Below are 19,455 nucleotides of genomic sequence, written 5' to 3' on the forward strand. Positions count from 1 at the left end.
CCACACGAAAAAGAATAACAAGCAAGGAGGAACAGGAAATGCAGGTATAAATAGACAGAGGGCGGGAGCTAGCTGAGTCTGGCCAGGCTGCGATAGGCTCTCCCACTCCTAAGCCTGCCAGCCTGAGTGGTGGAAGCTGGAGTCAGTCTCAGGGATGTAGATTCAGGTGCTGACTGATTAATTAAGGGAGTTAACCCCGAAGCTGTGCCTGGCAGATCCTTTACAGTGGCGCTTTCTACAGGGGGCTGTGTGTGGAGCTTTCTACAGGGGGGCTGTGTGTGGAGCTATCTACAGGGGGGCTGTGTGTGGAGCTATCTACAGGGGGGCTGTGTGTGGAGCTATCTACAAGGGGGCTGTGTGTGGAGCTATCTACAGGGGGGCTGTGTGTGGAGCTATGTACAGGGGGGCTGTGTGTGGAGCTATCTACAGGGGGGCTGTGTGTGGAGCTATCTACAGGGGGGCTGTGTGTGGAGCTATCTACAGGGGGGCTGTGTGTGGAGCTATCTACAGGGGGGCTGTGTGTGGAGCTATCTACAAGGGGGCTGTGTGTGGAGCTATCTACAGGGGGGCTGTGTGTGGAGCTATCTACAGGGGGGCTGTGTGTGGAGCTTTCTACAGGGGGGCTGTGTGTGGAGCTTTCTACAGGGGGGCTGTGTGTGGAGCTTTCTACAGGGGGGCTGTGTGTGAGCTTTCTACAGGGGGGCTGTGTGTGGAGCTATCTACAGGGGGCTGTGTGTGGAGCTATCTACACTGGGCTGTGTGTGGAGATATCTACTTGAGCATCCTCACTGCCCCCTCCTCTCTCCCACGTGACTGTCTGTGAGCGTCCTCGCTGCCCCCTCCTCTCTCCCACGTGACAGTCTGTGAGCGTCCTCGCTGCCCCCTTCTCTCTTTCGCGTGGCTCTGTGTGAGCGTCCTCGCTGCCCCCTCCTCTCTCTACCGCGTGGCTGTCTGTGAGCGTCCTCGCTGCCCCCTCCTCTCTCCCGCGTGGCTGTCTGTGAGCGTCCTCGCTGCCCCCTCCTCTCTCCCGCATGGCTGTCTGTGGGCGTCCTCGCTGCACCCTCCTCTCTCCCGCGTGGCTCTCTGTGAGCGTCCTCGCTGCCCCCTCCTTTCTCCCGCATGGCTGTCTGTGGGCGTCCTCGCTGCACCCTCCTCTCTCCCGCATGGCTGTCTGTGGGCGTCCTCGCTGCACCCTCCTCTCTCCCACATGACTGTCTGTGAGAGTCCTCGCTGCCCCCTCCTCTCTCTCATGTGGCTGTCTGTGAGCATCCTCGCTGCCCCCTTCTCTCTTTCGCGTGGCTCTCTGTGAGCGTCCTCGCTGCCCCCTCCTCTCTCTACCGCGTGGCTGTCTGTGAGCGTCATCGCTGCCCCCTCCTCTCTCCCGCATGGCTGTCTGTGGGCGTCCTCGCTGCACCCTCCTCTCTCCCGCGTGGCTCTCTGTGAGCGTCCTCGCTGCCCCCTCCTCTCTCCCGCATGGCTGTCTGTGGGCGTCCTCGCTGCACCCTCCTCTCTCCCGCATGGCTGTCTGTGGGCGTCCTCGCTGCACCCTCCTCTCTCCCGCATGGCTGTCTGTGGGCGTCCTCGCTGCACCCTCCTCTCTCCCGCGTGGCTGTCTGTGGGCGTCCTCGCTGCCCCCTTCTCTTTACCGCGTGGCTCTCTGTGAGCGTCCTCGCTGCCTCCTCTCTCCCGAGTGGCTGTCTGTGAGCGTCCTCGCTGCCCCCTCCTCTCTCCCGCGTGGCTGTCTGTGAGTGTCCTCGCTGTCCCCTTCTCTCTCCCGCGTGGCTACAGAAACCCCCTGTAGATAGCGCCACACAGACCTCCTGTAGATAGCGCCACACACAGCCCCCCTGTAGATAGCGCCACACACAGCCCCCCTGTAGATAGCGCCACACAGCCCCCCTGTAGATAGCTCCACACACAACCCCCTGTAGATAGCGCCACACACAGCCCCCCTGTAGATAGCTCCACGCACAGCCCCCCTCCCCTGGTATATACAGCCACACAGCAATCCCCCCCCTGTATATTGCCACACAGCCCCCTAAAATAAAAGGATTGTACTTACCTTGCCCTGTTCCCGCGACGGACGAAGCGCTACACTGCCTCTCTGGCGGGATGCATGCACAGATCGTCATGATGATGTGACGTCATCATTCCAGCCTGTGCAGGGAGTTTTCCCAGAGCCTTATAGTCTGCAGGCCTAACGTGGCCCGCAGCCTATAGTATTCATTTCTATCTGCGTCCTGAGCACATACAAGAGAATGTGGCTGTCACCCTCCGATGCTAGAGACGCCACTGCATCTGCCGCGCACTTTGTAGGAAATACTGCTCGCTGCCCCCTCGTCTCTCCCACGTGGCTGTTTATGAGTGTCCTCGCTGCCCCCTCCCCTCTCCCGCGTGGCTGTCTATGAGCATCCTTGTTGCCCCTCCTCTCTCCCGCATCGTTGTCTGTGAGCATCCTCGCTGCCCCCTCCTCTCTCCCACGTGGCTGTCTATGAGCGTCCTCGCTGTCCCTTCCTCTCTCCCACGTGATTGTCTATGAGCAACCTCGCTGCCCCCTCCTCCCTCCTGTGTGGTTGTCTATGAACATCCTCGCTCCCCGTCTCCTCTCCCACGTGGCTGTCTATGAGCGTCCTTGCTGCCCCCTCTCCTCTTCCGTGTGGCTGTCTATGAGCTTCCTCGCTGCCCCCTCCTCTCTCCCACGTGGCTGTCTATGAGCGTCCTCACTGCCCCCTCCTCTCTCACGCGTGGCTGTCTATGAGCGTCCTCGCTGCCGCTTCCTCTCTCCCACGTGGCTGTCTATGAGCGTCCTCGCTGCCCCCTCCTCTCTCCCGCGTGGTTGTCTGTGAGTGTCCTCACTGCCCCCTCCTATCTCCCACGTGGTTGTCTGTGAGTGTACTCGCTGCCCCCTCCTCTCTCCTGTGTGGCTGTCTGTGAGCGTCCTCGCTGCCCCCTCCTCTCTCCCGCGTGGCTGTCTGTGAGCGTCCTCACTGCCCCCTCCTATCTCCCACGTGGTTGTCTGTGAGTGTACTCGCTGCCCCCTCCTCTCTCCCACATGGCTCTCTGTGAGCATCCTCGCTGCCCCTCCTCTCCTGCATGGCTGTCTGTGGGCGTCCTCGCCGCCCCCTCCTCTCTCCCGCGTGGCTCTCTGTGAGCGTCCTCGCCGCCCCCTCCTCTCTCGCGTGGCTCTCTGTGGGCGTCCTCGCTGCCCCCTCTCTCACGCGTGGCTGTCTGTGAGCGTCCTCGCTGCCCCCTCCTCTCTCCCGCGTGGCTGTCTGTGGGCGTCATCGCTGCCCCCTCCTCTCTCCCACGTGGCTGTCTGTGAGCGTCCTCCCTGCCCCCTCCTCTCTCCCGCGTGGTTGTCTGTGAGTGTCCTCGCTGCCCCCTCCTCTCTCCCGCGTGGCTGTCTGTGAGTGTCCTCGCTGCCCTTCCTCTCTCCCGCATGGCTGTCTGTGGGCGTCCTCGCTGCCCCCTCCTCTCTTCCGCGTGGCTGTCTGTGAGCGTCCTCGCTGCCGCCTCCTCTCTCCCGCGTGGCTGTCTGTGAGCGTCCTCACTGCCCCCTCCTCTCTCCCGTGTGGCTGTCTGTGAGTGTCTTTGCTGCCTGCGTGGCTGTCTGTGGGCGTCCTCGCTGCCCCCTCCTCTCTCCCGTGTGGTTGTCTGTGAGCGTCCTCGCTGCCCCCTCCTCTCCCGTGTGGCTGTCTGTGGGAGTCCTCGCTGCCCCCTCCTCTCTCCCGCGTGGCTCTCTGTGAGCGTTCTCGCTGCCCCCTCCTCTCTCCCACGTGGCTGTCTGTGAGCATCCTCGCTGCCCACTCCTCTCTCCCGCGTGGCTGTCTGTGAGTGTCCTCGCTGCCCCTCGTCTCTCTCGCATGGCTCTCTGTGAGCATCCTCGCTGCCCCCACCTCTCCCGCGTGGCTCTCTGTGGGCGTCCTTGCTGCACCCTCCTCTATTGCGTGGCTGTCTGTGAGCGTCCTCGCTGCCGCCTCCTCTCCCGCGTGGCACTCTATGGGCGTCCTCGCTGCCCTCTTCTCTCTTGCGTGGCTGTCTGTGAGCGTCCTCGCTGCCGCCTCCTCTCTCCCGCGTGGCTGTCTGTGAGCGTCCTCGCTGCCGCCTCCTCTCTCCCGCGTGGCTGTCTGTGAGCGTCCTCGCTGCCCGCTCCTTTCTCCCATGTGGCTGTCTGTGAGTGTCCTTGCTGCCCCCTCATCTCTCTCGCATGGCTCTCTGTGAGCATCCTCGCTGCCCCCTCCTCTTCCGCGTGGCTCTCTGTGGGCGTCCTCGCTGCCCCCTCCTTTCTTGCGTGGCTGTCTGTGAGCGTCCTCGCTGCCCCCTCCTCTTTACCGCGTGGCTCTCTGTGAGCGTCCTCGCTGCCGCCTCCTCTCTCCCGCGTGGCTCTCTGTGAGTATCCTCACTGCCCCCTCCTCTCTCCAGCGTGGTTGTCTGTGAGCATCCTCGCTGCCCCCTCCTCTCTCCCGCGTGGTTGTCTGTGAGTGTTCTCGCTGCCCCCTCCTCTCTCCCGCGTGGTTGTCTATGAGCGTCCTCCCTGCCCCTCCTCTCTCCCGTATGGCTCTCTGTGAGCATCATCCCTACCCCCTCCTCTCTCCCGCGTGGCTGCCTGTGAGCATCCTATCTGCCCCCTCTTCTCAACCATGTGGCTGTCCTCGCTGCCCCCTCCTCTCTCCCGCGTGGCTGTCTGTGAGTGTCTTTGCTGCCTGCGTGGCTGTCTGTGGGCATCCTCGCTGCCTCCTCCTCTCTCCCGCGTGGCTGTCTGTGGGCGTCCTCGCTGCCCCCTCCTCTCCCGCGTGGCTGTCTGTGAGTGTCCTCGCTGCCGCCTCCTCTCCCGCGTGGCTCTCTATGGGCGTCCTCGCTGCCCTCTCCTCTCTTGCGTGGCTGTCTGTGAGCGTCCTCGCTGCCGCCTCCTCTCTCCCACGTGGCTGTCTGTGAGCGTCCTCGCTGCCGCCTCCTCTCTCCCGCGTGGCTGTCTGTGAGCGTCCTCGCTGCCCGCTCCTCTCTCCCATGTGGCTGTCTGTGAGTGTCCTTGCTGCCCCCTCATCTCTCTCGCATGGCTCTCTGTGTGCATCCTCGCTGCCCCCTCCTCTTCCGCGTGGCTCTCTGTGGGCGTCCTCGCTGCCCCCTCCTTTCTTGCGTGGCTGTCTGTGAGCGTCCTCGCTGCCCCTCCTCTTTACCGCGTGGCTCTCTGTGAGCGTCCTCGCTGCCGCCTCCTCTCTCCCGCGTGGGTGTCTGTGAGTATCCTCACTGCCCCCTCCTCTCTCCAGCGTGGTTATCTGTGAGCGTCCTCGCTGCCCCCTCCTCTCTCCCGTATGGCTCTCTGTGAGCATCATCGCTACCCCCTCCTCTCTCCCACGTGGCTGCCTGTGAGCGTCCTCGCTGCCCCCTCTTCTCAACTGCGTGGCTGTCTGAGCGTCCTCGCTGCCCCCTCCTCTCTCCCGCGTGGCTGTCTGTGAGTGTCTTTGCTGCCTGCGTGGCTGTCTGTGGGCATCCTCGCTGCCTCCTCCTCTCTCCCGCGTGGCTGTCTGTGGGCGTCCTCGCTGCCCCCTCCTCTCACGCGCGTGGCTGTCTGTGACTGCTCACGCTGCCCCCTCCTCTCTCCCGCGTGGTTCTCTGTGGGCATCCTCGCTGCCCCCTCCTCTCACCCGCGTGGCTGTCTGTGAGTGTCCTCGCTGCCCCCTCCTCTCTCTCGCGTGGCTGTCTGTGAGCGTCCTCACTGCACCCTCCTCTCTCTCTCGTGGCTGTCTGTGGGCGTCCTCGCTGCCCCCTCCGCTCTCCCGCATGGCTCTCTGTGAGCATCATCGCTGCCCCCTCCTCTCTCCCACGTGACTGTCTGTGAGCGCCCTCGCTGCCCCTCCCCTCTCCGCCACGTGGCTGTCTCTGAGCGCCCTCGCTGCCCCCTCCTCTCTTCCACGTGGCTGTCTGTGAGCGTCCTCGCTGCCCCCTCCTTTTTACCGCGTGGCTCTCTGTGAGCGTCCCCGCTGCCGCCTCCACTCTCCCGCGTGGCTGTCTGTGAGCGTCCTCGCTGCCCCCTACTCTCTCCCGCGTGGCTGACTGTGAGTGTCCTCGCTGACCCCTCCTATCCCGCGTGGCTGTCTGCGGGCGTCGTCGCTGCCCCCTCCTCTCTCCCGCATGGCTGTCTGTGAGCGTCCTCCCTGCCCCCTACTCTCTCCCGCAAGGCTGTCTGTGGGCGTCCTCGCTGCCCCCTCCTTTCTCCCGCGTGGCTTTCTGTGAGCGTCCTCGCTGCCCCTCCTCTCTCACACGTGGCTGTCTATGAGCGTCCTCGCTGCCCCCTCCTCTCTCCCGCGTGGCTGTCTGTGAGCGTCCTCGCTGCCCCCTCCTCTCTCCAGTGTGGCTCTCTGTGAGCGTCCTCGCTGCCCCCTCTTCTCTCCCGTGTGGCTCTCTGTGAGCGTCCTCGCTGCCCCCTCCTCTCTCCCGCGTCGCTCTCTGTGAGCGTCCTCGCTGCCCCCTCCGCTCTCCCGCGTGGCTGTCTGTGATCGTCCTCGCTGCCCCCTCCTCTCTCCAGCGTGGCTCTCTGTGAGCGTCCTCGCTGCCCCCTCTTCTCTCCCGTGTGGCTCTCTGTGAGCATCCTCGCTGCCCCCTCCTCTCTCCCGCGTCGCTCTCTGTGAGCGTCCTCGCTGCCCCCTCCTCTCTCCCGCGTGGCTGTCTGTGAGCGTCCTCGCTGCCCCCTCCTCTCTCCAGCGTGGCTCTCTGTGAGCGTCCTCGCTGCCCCCTCCTCTCTCCCGCGTGGCTGTCTGTGAGCGTCCTCGCTGCCCCCTCCTCTCCAGCGTGGCTCTCTGTGAGCGTCCTCGCTGCCCCCTCCTCTCTCCCGTGTGGCTCTCTGTGAGCGTCCTCGCTGCCCCCTCCTCTCTCCCACGTCGCTCTCTGTGAGCGTCCTCGCTGCCCCCTCCTCTCTCCCGCGTGGCTGTCTGTGAGCGTCCTCGCTGCCCCCTCCTCTCTCCCGCATGGCTGTCCGTGAGCGTCCTCGCTGCCCCCTCCTCTCGCCTGCGTGGCTTTTTGTGAGCGACCTCGCTGCCCCCTCCTCTCTCCCGCGTGGCTGTCTGTGAGTGTCTTTGCTGCCTGCGTGGCTGTCTGTGGGCATCCTCGCTGCCTCCTCCTCTCTCCCGCGTGGCTGTCTGTGGGCGTCCTCGCTGCCCCTTCCTCTCACCCGCGTGGCTGTCTATGAATGCTCACGCTGCCCCCTCCTCTCTCCCGCGTGGTTGTCTGTGGGCGTCCTCGCTGCCCCTCCTCTCACCCGCGTGGCTGTCTGAGTGTCCTCGCTGCCCCCTCCTCTCTCTCGCGCGGCTGTCTGTGAGCGTCCTCACTGCCCCCTCCTCTCTCTCTCGTGGCTGTCTGTGGGCGTCCTCGCTGCCCCCTCCGCTCTCCCGCATGGCTCTCTGTGAGCATCATCGCTGCCCCCTCCTCTCTCCCACGTGACTGTCTGTGAGCGCCCTCGCTGCTCCCTCCCCGCCACGTGGCTGTCTCTGAGCGCCCTCTCTGCCCCCTCCTCTCTCCCACGTGGCTGTCTGTGAGCGTCCTCGCTGCCCCCTCCTTTTTACCGCGTGGCTCTCTGTGAGCGTCCCCGCTGCCGCCTCCACTCTCCCGCGTGGCTGTCTATGTGCGTCCTCGCTGCCCCCTCCTCTCTCCCGCGTGGCTGTCTGTGAGCGTCCTCACTGCCCCCTCCTCTCTCCCGCGTGGCTGTCTGTGAGCGTCCTCGCTGCCCCCTCCTCTCTCCCGCGTGGCTCTCTGTGAGCATCCTCGCTGCCCCCTCCTCTCTCCCGCGTGGCTCTCTGTGAGCATCCTCGCTGCCCCCTCCTCTCTCTTGTAGCCGCAGTCAGAGACACAATATCGCGCACTTACACTGTTACACAGCGTTTTATATTAGTGCACTGTCCCTTTAATGCCCTGCAACAATATATGTAAAATTAAAGGGGAACTCTACTAGAAATGATGTTCGTCCGTCGTCTGTGACTCATTATCAATAGAACGGGGACACAAATGGACAGAATTTGATTATTTTATTACTCTCATATTTGAATAACAACCTCTGGGCAAACTGAATGTTAATAAACTGCAAACCGGCGTCGAGGTCCCCGGGAAAACATGGAGCAAAGACGCGTCCCCACGAACAATATGGCCGCCATTACAGCTCGTACATAGATTGTCACCCAGACTCTTAAATGTCAAATCCCTCTGGCTATTCCTAGACACTGAAGGAAGATTTACCATTCAAGAGTCTGGAAAAGCTGTGTGACAACCTCTGGAGATCCCCTTTAAGAAGTGTATCTAACCAACTGTGCATTATATAATATTAGTGACTATAATAAAGGGGTGGGGTCGGGGGAGGGGTCATGTTTGGGATCTCAGCTCCACCCACCTCCTCCCAGCTCCATACAATCCTATTCATCTCCACACAGGCTGTCGTAGTGTTTATAAACTACAACTCCCAGCAAGCTTCTCTCCGACTTCCGTTGTAAACCGACGACCCACAGGGATCATGGGAGTTGTAGTGTTCTGTTACTGATTTCCGGCTTTATGATATGCACACAAAACTACATATCCCAGCGGCCGCAGTAACGACGTGCGAGCTCCACCTGGTGGCGGGGATGTGTATTGCAGGGCCGTGTTCTTCAGTCGGAGAGTGACAAGCAGGTGAGTGCAGGAGGGGGCGCCGGGCCGGGGGCAGGAGGGGGCAGATGCTGCTGCTCGAGGTGGTATTAGCAGAGGGGTCGGGGCAGCTTGATATTGAATAGAATTTTATTTCATGCAACTTTAGCCTCAACTTTTGCTAGGCAGACAATGGGTTAATGGGAGACGATGGGTTAATTGGAAGGATTTTGGCAATATTCTGGGTGCTGTGATATTGGGAACATTTATAAAAACTTTTTTATGGTTGAAAATGGCGCAAAATTGACCGGACGAGCGCCAAATGCACGAAGCTTGATGTCGCCGTGTACGGTGTCCGCCTGGTCTGATTTTCCGCAGGATGACCCTGTATACGAGTGCGCACTTGTACCGCACTAAATCCCGCACCTCATATAACCGGAAGACATGGCGACACGTTTGCGCAATTTTAAACTCCACATCTGTGATGTCATCTGCCGGTTCCGCGCGCTGCTCATCCTTCTGCTCCATTATATAGAGCGTGATCTCATGTATACCGCGGTTCCCCCTCCCGCAGCGCAGTATGACCTCCGCTATATCGCCGTGTCCCCCTCCATCTTGATCTATTTTTGCGCAGTAGCCGTAGCATATCGGTGGCGTCCTGTGACGATGCGTCTGGGCGGGCTGTACTGCGGCGGGTCCCCCCCCCCCCAGGTCTCTTAGGATGAAGTGCCGCATTCTATACAAGGTGGGAAACGGTTTTCATGACATTTAGTCCACTAGGTGTCGCCGTTCTCCGGGACTATCAATGACTGTGGTGGGAAGGGGGTAATGGCGGTCACTTCTGCCAGGCAGGCTTCCTGGACGCGCTGTTATGGGGGCTCTGTGGGTGGTTCTACAATGTGGGCTTTGTTATGGGACGCTGTTATGGGGGGTCCTGCCTGATCTATTGACTATTGACACCACTATTGACTATTGACTATTGACTATTCACTATTGACTATTGACACCACTATGACACCACTATTGACACCCCTCTGTGCCCCGCCCTATATTGTACTGAAATCCTCTGTTGTTGGGTGTTTGCGGCTCATTATACGGGCACTCGGGGTCGGTGAGACATCTCTGCGCACGTCACTAGTGATGTCACGGCGCCATATTTGCGGTGATCTCCATTCTCCATCCGTTGTGTTTGGAGATTTTGATCCGCCGCCCATTGGTCGATCCTGCGTACGTGCCACACCAGATCCGCGCGTTCTCCTGACGGTTTCTCTCTTCTTGTCGCCTCCCGCCGCCGTCTACGAGTCATGGTCACATTCTTCACATTCCCGGCCACTTCTCACCCTGAAATCTGAATCCAGGAAGGTGACAGATAGCGAGCGCGAGTCTCACCACGTCTGCAGGATCTGATAATCCTTCCTGACACAAAGTAACGACACCCTCCCCTTGCCAGATACAAGAATGACCTATGGAGAAGCGGTGCAGCCACCGTTGTCTACGTAGCGGAGTCGTTTTCCGGTGCGCTGCGCATTGCGTGCGGTAGAACTTTTTTTTTAACACAATCCCCACCCACAAATACTGACCACGCCCACAAATACTGACCACGCCCACAAATACACCGCGAGAATTTCCCTTTTAATAGCGCCATCTACAGGGTCCGCATTATTGGTGCCAGCCGACTGCCCCCATATAAAATCTAGCCACGTACCCCCAAAAAAGAATGGAAAAAACTACTTATCTGTGTCTGTGATTGATTTTTAAGATCTCTGATTGCTTTTAGTGAATGGAAACATTTCTTGCTTACATTGAGACAAAAAAAAATCCATCCTGCTCACGTAGCTGATGGGCTTGTTACAATTTATCAGTATGGAGTTAAGGCCGGTTATCTCACCGAGAATTGTCTAGACTGATACATTGTAACAAACCCTCATCAGTCAGAAGTATTAGGTCTGTGAAGGTTTTCAGTCCCTTGATGAATACAAAGAATATTCTCATTTACTGACAGCAAGCAGAGCGATTAAAAAATGGCATTGATGTAAATCTGGACAGCGGAGACTCGTGCTGCGTGCAGTCCTGGGATGATCTATACACCGTAGGCGCCATAACGGCCGTTATTACGTGATGACAAACTAAGGCGACTATTATCTGTGGCAGGGGCACAGATCCGCTGAAGTGCGACATTATCCAGATCTCAAAAATTCAACTTTCTGCGTCGTCCTTAACCCAATGGAAGTCGTCAGAATCTACCGAGTTACATGTGAGAAGATGCAGCGGAGTCTGGAGGGCGACGAGCGGGCGAGGAAATCACTAATAGGTGTTTAGGTATGTGATCCTGTCTACGTTGTCTGCAAGTTCAGGCAGGTCGTCCCATCCCACCGAACACGTAGGTTACTGGTTAACCCTCTACATGGAGAGCAAAGAGCACGATCAGCGCACAAAAGCTGACAATCTAATAAATACCGACATATCACTCGCAGCTCCGAGCACATACCTGCATCACCTTACAGACACATATAGCATAGAATAAAATAATACTGCCCCCTATATACAAGAATATAACTACTATAATACTGCCCCTATATACAAGAATATAACTACTATAATACTGCCCCCTAAATACAAGAATATAACTACTATAATACTGCCCCCTATATACAAGAATATAACTACTATAATACTGCCTCCTATATACAAGAATATAACTACAATAATACTGCCCCTATATACAAGAATATAACTACTATAATACTGCCCCTATATACAAGAATATAACTACTATAATACTGCCCCCTATATACAAGACTATAACTACTATAATACTGCTCCTATATACAAGAATATAACTACTATAATACTGCCTCCTATATACAAGAATATAACTACTATAATACTGCCCCTATATACAAGAATATAACTACTATAATACTGCCCCTATATACAAGAATATAACTACTATAATACTGCCCCTATATACAAGAATATAACTACTATAATACTGCTCCTATATACAGGAATATAACTACTATAATACTGCCCCCTATATACAAGAATATAACTACTATAATACAGCCTCCTATATACAAGAATATAACTACTATAATACTGCCCCTATATACAAGAATATAACTACTATAATACTGTCCCCTAAATACAAGAATATAACTACTATAATACTGCCCCTATATACAAGAATATAACTACTATAATACTGTCCCTATATACAAGAATATAACTACTATAATACAGCCTCCTATATACAAGAATATAACTACTATAATACTGCTCCTATATACAAGAATATAACTACTATAATACTGCCTCCTAAATACAAGAATATAACTACTATAATACTGCCCCCTATATACAAGAATATAACTACTATAATACTGCCTCTATATACAAGAATATAACTACTATAATACTGCTCCTATATACAAGAATATAACTACTATAATACTGCTCCTATATACAAGAATATAACTACTATAATACTGCCCCTATATACAAGAATATAACTACTATAATACTGCCCCTATATACAAGAATATAACTACTATAATACTGCCGCTATATACAAGAATATAACTACTATAATACTGCTCCTATGTACAAGAATATAACTACTATAATACTGCTCCTATATACAAGAAGATAACTACTATAATACTGCCCCTATATACAAGAATATAACTACTATAATACTGCCCCTATATACAAGAATATAACTACTATAATACTGCTCCTATGTACAAGAATATAACTACTATAATACTGCTCCTATGTACAAGAATATAACTACTATAATACTGCCCCTATGTACAAGAATATAACTACTATAATACTGCCCCCTATATACAAGAAGATAACTACTAGAATACTGCCCTCTATATACAAGAATATAACTACTATAATACTGCCCCTATATACAAGAATATAACTACTATAATACTGCCCCCCTATATACAAGAATATAACTACTATAATACTGCCTCCTATATACAAGAATATAACTACTATAATACTGCCTCCTATATACAAGAATATAACTACTATAATACTGCCCCCTATATACAAGAATATAACTACTATAATACTGCCCCCTATATACAAGAATATAACTACTATAATACTGCCTCCTATATACAAGAATATAACTACTATAATACTGCCCTTATTTTCAAGAATATAACTACTATACTGCCCCCTATATACAAGAATATAACCACTATATTACTGTGCCCTATATACAAGACTATAACTACTATAATACTGCTCCTATATACAAGAATATAACTACTAAAATACTGCCCCTATATACAAGAATATAACTACTATCATACTGCCCCCTGTATACAAGAATATAACTACTGTAATACTTCCCCCTATATACAAGAATATAACTACTGTAATGCTGCCCCTATATACAAGAATATAACTACTATAATACTGCTCCTATATACAAGAATATAACTACTGTAATACTGCTCCTATATACAAGAATATAACTACTATAATACTACCCCCTATATACAAGAATATAACTACTATAATACTGCCCCCTATATACAAGAATATAACTACTATAATACTGCCCCTATATACAAGAATATAACTACTATAATACTGCCCCCTGTATACAAGAATATAACTACTATAATACTGCTCCTATATACAAGAATATAACTACTATAATACTGCCCCTATATACAAGAATATAACTACTATAATACTGCCCCCCTATATACAAGAATATAACTACTATAATACTGCCTCCTATATACAAGAATATAACTACTATAATACTGCCTCCTATATACAAGAATATAACTACTATAATACTGCCTCCTATATACAAGAATATAACTACTATAATACTGCCTCCTATATACAAGAATATAACTACTATAATACTGCCCCCTATATACAAGAATATAACTACTATAATACTGCCCCCTATATACAAGAATATAACTACTATAATACTGCCTCCTATATACAAGAATATAACTACTATAATACTGCCTCCTATATACAAGAATATAACTACTATAATACTGCCTCCTATATACAAGAATATAACTACTATAATACTGCCCTTATTTTCAAGAATATAACTACTATACTGCCCCCTATATACAAGAATATAACCACTATATTACTGTGCCCTATATACAAGACTATAACTACTATAATACTGCTCCTATATACAAGAATATAACTACTAAAATACTGCCCCTATATACAAGAATATAATTACTAGAATACTGCTCCTATATACAAGAATATAACTACTATAATACTGCCCCCTATATACAAGAATATAACTACTATAATACTGCCCCTATATACAAGAATATAACTACTATAATACTGCTCCCTATATACAAGAATATAAACTACTATAATACTGCCCCTATATACAAGAATATAACTACTATAATACTGCCCCTATATACAAGAATATAACTACTATAATACTGCTCCCTATATACAAGAATATAAACTACTATAATACTGCTCCCTATATACAAGAATATAACTACTATAATACTGCTCCCTATATACAAGAATATAAACTACTATAATACTGCCCCTATATACAAGAATATAACTACTATAATACTGCCCCCTATATACAAGAATATAACTACTATAATAATGCTCCTATATACAAGAATATAACTACTATAATACTGCCCCCTATATACAAGAATATAACTACTATAATACTGCCCCCTATATACAAGAATATAACTACTATAATACTGCCCCTATATACAAGAATATAACTACTATAATACTGCTCCTATATACAAGAATATAACTACTCTCTCTCGCCCTCTCCTCTCTCTCGCCCTCTCCTCTCTCTCGCCCTCTCCTCTCTCTCGCCCTCTCCTCTCTCTCGCCCTCTCCTCTCTCTCGCCCTCTCCTCTCTCTCGCCCTCTCCTCTCTCTCGCCCTCTCCTCTCTCTCGCCCTCTCCTCTCTCTCGCCCTCTCCTCTCTCTCGCCCTCTCCTCTCTCTCTCGCCCTCTCCTCTCTCTCTCGCCCTCTCCTCTCTCTCTCGCCCTCTCCTCTCTCTCTCGCCCTCTCCTCTCTCTCTCGCCCTCTCCTCTCTCTCTCGCCCTCTCCTCTCTCTCTCGCCCTCTCCTCTCTCTCTCGCCCTCTCCTCTCTCTCTCGCCCTCTCCTCTCTCTCTCGCCCTCCCCTCTCTCTCTCTCGCCCTCTCTCTCTCTCGCCCTCTCTCTCTCTCGCCCTCTCTCTCTCTCGCCCTCTCTCTCTCTCGCCCTCTCCTCTCTCTCGCCCTCTCCTCTCTCTCTCTCGCCCTCTCTCTCGCCCTCTCCTCTCTCTCGCCCTCTCCTCTCTCTCGCCCTCTCCTCTCTCTCGCCCTCTCCTCTCTCTCTCGCCCTCTCCTCTCTCTCTCGCCCTCTCCTCTCTCTCTCGCCCTCTCCTCTCTCTCTCGCCCTCTCCTCTCTCTCTCGCCCTCTCCTCTCTCTCTCGCCCTCTCCTCTCTATCTCGCCCTCTCCTCTCTCTCTCGCCCTCTCCTCTCTCTCTCTCGCCCTCTCCTCTCTCTCTCTCGCCCTCTCCTCTCTCTCTCTCGCCCTCTCCTCTCTCTCTCTCGCCCTCTCCTCTCTCTCTCTCGCCCTCTCCTCTCTCTCTCTCGCCCTCTCCTCTCTCTCTCTCGCCCTCTCCTCTCTCTCTCTCGCCCTCTCCTCTCTCTCTCTCGCCCTCTCCTCTCTCTCTCTCTCGCCCTCTCCTCTCTCTCTCTCTCGCCCTCTCCTCTCTCTCTCTCTCGCCCTCTCCTCTCTCTCTCTCTCGCCCTCTCCTCTCTCTCTCTCTCGCCCTCTCCTCTCTCTCTCTCGCCCTCTCCTCTCTCTCTCTCTCGCCCTCTCCTCTCTCTCTCTCTCGCCCTCTCCTCTCTCTCTCTCTCGCCCTCTCCTCTCTCTCTCGCCCTCTCCTCTCTCTCTCTCTCTCGCCCTCTCCTCTCTCTCTCTCTCTCTCGCCCTCTCCTCTCTCTCTCTCTCTCTCTCGCCCTCTCCTCTCTCTCTCTCTCTCTCGCCCTCTCCTCTCTCTCTCTCTCTCTCGCCCTCTCCTCTCTCTCTCTCTCTCTCGCCCTCTCCTCTCTCTCTCTCTCTCTCGCCCTCTCCTCTCTCTCTCTCTCTCGCCCTCTCCTCTCTCTCTCGCCCTCTCCTCTCTCTCTCGCCCTCTCCCTCTCTCTCTCTCTCTCTCTCTCGCCCTCTCCTCTCTCTCTCTCTCTCGCCCTTTCCTCTCTCTCTCTCTCTCGCCCTCTCCTCTCTCTCTCTCTCGCCCTCTCCTCTCTCTCTCTCTCTCGCCCTCTCCTCTCTCTCTCTCGCCCTCTCCTCTCTCTCTCTCGCCCTCTCCTCTCTCGCCCTCTCTCTCTCGCCCTCTCTCTCTCGCCCTCTCTCTCTCGCCCTCTCTCTCTCGCCCTCTCTCTCTCGCCCTCTCTCTCTCGCCCTCTCTCTCTCGCCCTCTCTCTCTCGCCCTCTCTCTCTCGCCCTCGCTGGGGATGTATGCCGGAAGTGTATGATGGGAGTACTCCCTGACGTAGACCTCCAATGTCTCCCCTGTGTAGCCGAACATCAGCCTCCATGTTATACGTGCGCCGTGTAAAAATACGGAACAGACGTCGTCCTTATCAGCAACGACGCAAAAGTGTCAAACAAATGTCAATATCCAAGTACGAGAAAAAGAACCGCGCCGGCCCAAGTCCTGAAAACCCTTCCTGAGGTTCATATCACTGGAGCATAAACAATGTCCCAGGTGTCTGCGGAATCCAACCGCCACCGCAGACCGCGTCGCCCCAGACCGCTGCCTATAAGACGTATTCTACCAGTCTACAGATGATACTCTATACAGTGACCCCTCCGGCATTACACCCGGCGTCCAGAGGAGGCAGCGACTGTCTGCAAAAGTAAGTGAACCATGGAAATACTCTGCATGTAAGGACACCGCACAGTACAACTACTCCTGTCCTGTATACTGGGTGTAATTCTCAGTATCTGTATTATTCTGTATATATGGACACTGCACAGTACCACTTCTCCTGTTCTGTATACTGGGTGTAATTCTCAGTATCTGTATTATTCTGTATATATGGACACTGCACAGTACCACTTCTTCTGTCCTGTATACTGGGTGTAATTCTCAGTATCTGTGTTATTCTGTATATATATACACTGCACAGTACCACTTCTCCTGTCCTGTATACTGGGTGTAATTCTCAGTATCTGTATTATTCTGTATATATGGACACTGCACAGTACCACTTCTCCTGTCCTGTATACTGGGTGTAATTCTCAGTATCTGTATTATTCTGTATATATGGACACTGCACAGTACCACTTCTCCTGTCCTGTATACTGGGTGTAATTCTCAGTATCTGTATTATCCTGTATATACACTGCACAGTACTACTTCTCCTGTCCTGTATACTGGGTGTAATTCTCAGTATCTGTATTATTCTGTATATACACTGCACAGTACCACTTCTCCTGTCCTGTATACTGGGTGTAATTCTCAGTATCTGTATTATTCTGTGTATATACACTGCACAGTACCACTTCTCCTGTCCTGTATACTGGGTGTAATTCTCAGTATCTGTATTATTCTGTATATATGGACACTGCACAGTACCACTTCTCCTGTCCTGTATACTGGGTGTAATTCTCAGTATCTGTATTATTCTGTATATATACACTGCACAGTACCACTTCTCCTGTCCTGTATACTGGGTGTAATTCTCAGTATCTGTATTATTCTGTGTATATATACACTGCACAGTACCACTTCTCCTGTCCTGTATACTGGGTATAATTCTCAGTATCTGTATTATTCTGTATATATACACTGCACAGTACCACTTCTCCTGTCCTGTATACTGGGTGTAATTCTCAGTCTCTGTATTATTCTGTATATATATACACTGCACAGTACCACTTCTCCTGTCCTGTATACTGGGTGTAATTCTCAGTATCTGTATTATTCTGTATATATGGACACTGCACAGTACCACTTCTCCTGTCCTGTATACTGGGTGTAATTCTCAGTATCTGTATTATTCTGTATATATATACACTGCACAGCACCACTTCTCCTGTTCTGTATACTGGGTGTAATTATCAGTATCTGTATTATTCTGTATATATATACACTGCACAGCACCACTTCTCCTGTTCTGTATACTGGGTGTAATTCTCAGTATCTGTATTATTCTGTATATATATATACACTGCACAGTACCACTTCTCCTGTCCTGTATACTGGGTGTAATTCTCAGTATCTGTATTATTCTGTATATATATACACTGCACAGTACCACTTCTCCTGTCCTGTATACTGGGTGTAATTCTCAGTATCTGTATTATTCTGTATATATATACACTGCACAGTACCACTTCTCCTGTCCTGTATACTGGGTGTAATTCTCAGTATCTGTATTATTCTGTATATATGGACACTGCACAGCACCACTTCTTCTGTTCTGTATACTGGGTGTAATTCTCAGTATCTGTATTATTCTGTATATATGCAATCTGCACAGTACCACTTCTCCTGTCCTGTATACTGGGTGTAATTCTCAGTATCTGTATTATGCTGTATATATGGACACTGCACAGTACTACTTCCCCTGTCCTGTATACTGGGTGTAATTCTCAGTATCTGTATTATTCTGTATATATAGACACTGCACAGCACCACTTCTCCTGTCCTGTATACTGGGTGTAATTCTCAGTATCTGTATTATTCTGTATATATAGACACTGCACAGTACCACTTCTCCTGTCCTGTATACTGGGTGTAATTCTCAGTATCTGTATTATGCTGTATATATGGACACTGCACAGTACCACTTCCCCTGTCCTGTATACTGGGTGTAATTCTCAGTATCTGTATTATTCTGTATATATACACTGCACAGTACCACTTCTCCTGTCCTGTATACTGGGTGTAATTCTCAGTATCTGTATTATTCTGTATATATACACTGCACAGTACCACTTCTCCTGTCCTGTATACTGGGTGTAATTCTCAGTATGTGTATTATTCTGTATATATGGACACTGCACAGTACCACTTCTCCTGTCCTGTATACTGGGTGTAATTCTCAGTATCTGTATTATGCTGTATATATGGACACTGCACAGTACTACTTCCCCTGTCCTGTATACTGGGTGTAATTCTCAGGATCTGTATATATGGACACTGCACAGTACCACTTCTCCTGTCCTGTATACTGGGTGTAATTCTCAGTATCTGTATTGTTCTGTATATATGGACACTGCACAGTACCACTTCTCCTGTCCTGTATACTGGGTGTAATTCTCAGTATCTGTATTATTCTGTATATATATAGACACTGCACAGTACCACTTCTCCTGTCCTGTATACTGGGTGTAATTCTCAGTATCTGTATTATTCTGTATATATATAGACACTGCACAGTACCACTTCTCCTGTCCTGTATACCGGGTGTAATTCTCAGTATCTGTATTATGCTGTATATATGGACACTGCCACAGTACCACTTCTCCTGTCCTGTATACCGGGTGTAATTCTCAGTATCTGTATTATTCTGTATATATATGGACACTGCACAGTACCACTTCTCCTGTCCTGTATACTGGGTGTAATTCTCAGTATCTGTATTTGTCACGCATTCTGTCATACATGATATATGATCACTGCACAGTACCACTTCTCCTGTCCTGTATACTGGGTGTAATTCTCAGTATCTGCGGCGGTTCCTGTCACGCACTCTGATATATATACACTGCACAGTACCACTCTCCTGTCCTACTGGGTGTAATTCTAGTATCTGCGGCGGTTCCTGTC

General features: G+C 51.7%; 1 long non-coding RNA gene across 1 annotated transcript; it reads left to right on the forward strand.

Annotated features, from left to right (window-relative positions):
* Window positions 1-8,437: 8,437 nt before the first annotated feature.
* LOC142748577 (uncharacterized) lies at window positions 8,438-16,531 on the forward strand. The gene is made up of 3 exons (XR_012882273.1): window positions 8,438-8,652; window positions 10,759-10,926; window positions 16,144-16,531. It is a non-coding gene; the product is annotated as an uncharacterized LOC142748577 (long non-coding RNA).
* The last annotated feature ends 2,924 nt before the right edge of the window (window positions 16,532-19,455 follow it).

Source organism: Rhinoderma darwinii, chromosome 3, assembly GCF_050947455.1.
Source record: "Rhinoderma darwinii isolate aRhiDar2 chromosome 3, aRhiDar2.hap1, whole genome shotgun sequence".
Lineage (NCBI taxonomy): Eukaryota > Metazoa > Chordata > Amphibia > Anura > Rhinodermatidae > Rhinoderma > Rhinoderma darwinii.